A 1852-nucleotide genomic window follows, 5' to 3' on the forward strand; every position below is an offset into this window, starting at 1 on the left:
TATTTATAGACCACATACTAGAGTAGTTCATAACTAACTATGATACTCACAATGCTACTGGTTAGTTATAACTAACTAATGGACTATAATTAATTTCTAGAAAGTAACCAACAAGCTATACATTGACACAATATTCTTGATTAACATGTGTATTACAATACTCAACACTCCTCCTCATGCTAGGAAGGTGTGAAGATATCACATATTCCTAGCTTGGAATTGAGATGCATCAGTTGAGCTTTGGTAAGACCTTTGGTTAGCATATCTGCAGGCTGATCTTCTATTGGAACATACTTAGTTGTAATCATCCCTTGAACTATTTTCTTCCTTGTGAAGAAGCAATCAATATCAATGTGTTTTGTCCTTTAATGATAGACAGGATTTGTTGCTATTTGAATAGCAGATTTACTGTCACTAAATACTTCAACTGGTAGATACACTTCAATGCCAATTTCTGTCATTAATCCCATAATCCATACTAGCTCAATTGTAACTGCAGCAAGACTTTTAAACTTAGCTTCTGCTGAGCTTCTTGAGACTGTAGCCTATTTCTTTGATTTCCAGGAAACCATAGACTTTCCAATCTTCACAAAGTATCCAGTAATCGATCTTCTAGTTTGAGGACAAGATGCCTAATCAGCATCATAAAAGGCACTGACTTCCTCATTTGGATCACTAGACAATAACACACCTTGACCTGGTTGATTCTTGACATACCTATTACTCTAATGTTGTATCCGTATGAAATCTCTTGGGAGCTTGTAAAAACTGATTTAAAGTCTGATCACCGAATGCTATATCGGGTCTGGTCATTATCAATTAGAGTAGTTTTTCAATCAATTCTGATAGGTTACTTTATCATCTGAAGGATCTTTATCTGGCTGAATGTGTTTTACATGATCATCAAACTGCCTAGAGGTTATTTTAATATGGTAGTCCATAGGTGTAGAGATAGGTTTAGCAGTTGTTAATCCTAATTTTGATAACAATTCTAATGTGTACTTCCTCTGATGCATTAGTATTCCCTTACCAGTCCTTGCAAATTCAATTCCAAGGAAGAAACTTAACTCTCCCAGATCTTTCATCTTGAAACTTTGTTACAAGTTTACCTTTGTTTCTTCTATCAGCTTAAGTCTGTCACCAGTAATTAACATGTCATCAACATTTACCAACACAAGAGTAATTCCTTCAGTAGTTTTCTCAATATACAGTGATGAATCATATTTACTTTGAGTGAAATCATACTTAAGTAGAGCTTCTGATAGCTTGTTGTTCCACTGTATAGGAAATTGCTTTAGTCTATATAGGGATTTAACTAGTCTGTACACTGCATTCTCCCCTTGAATAGCAAATCCCTGGGGTAGTTCCATGTACACCTCATCAGTTGGATCAACATTTAAGAAAGCATTATACATATCCATCCGTTGAACAAACCATTTCCTTCTTGCTGCAGTAGCCAGTATTGTTCTGACAGTCTTCATTTTTACAACTGAAGAAAGAGTTTCTTTGTAATCAATACCTTCTCTTTGACCATATCCTTTTGATACAAGTCTAGCCGTGAACCTTTCTACTTCATCATTGGCTTTATATTTAACTCTGTATATCCACCTACAACCTATAGGCTTTTTACCCTTGGGTAAGTACACTATATCCCAGGTGTGATTAGAAGTAAGAGTTATCTCCTCTTTCATATCCTCTACCCATCTTGAATCCTTACATGTTTCATAGTAACTTGTAAGTTCAACAATAAAAGATAAATTTGCTACATAGGCTTTGATAGCCTAAAGACTACCAAACACACGAAATTGGTTACTAAGATGCAAATTCCAGCAACCAAATAAAGAGAAAACAA

Source organism: Capsicum annuum, chromosome 3, assembly GCF_002878395.1.
Source record: "Capsicum annuum cultivar UCD-10X-F1 chromosome 3, UCD10Xv1.1, whole genome shotgun sequence".
NCBI lineage: Eukaryota > Viridiplantae > Streptophyta > Magnoliopsida > Solanales > Solanaceae > Capsicum > Capsicum annuum.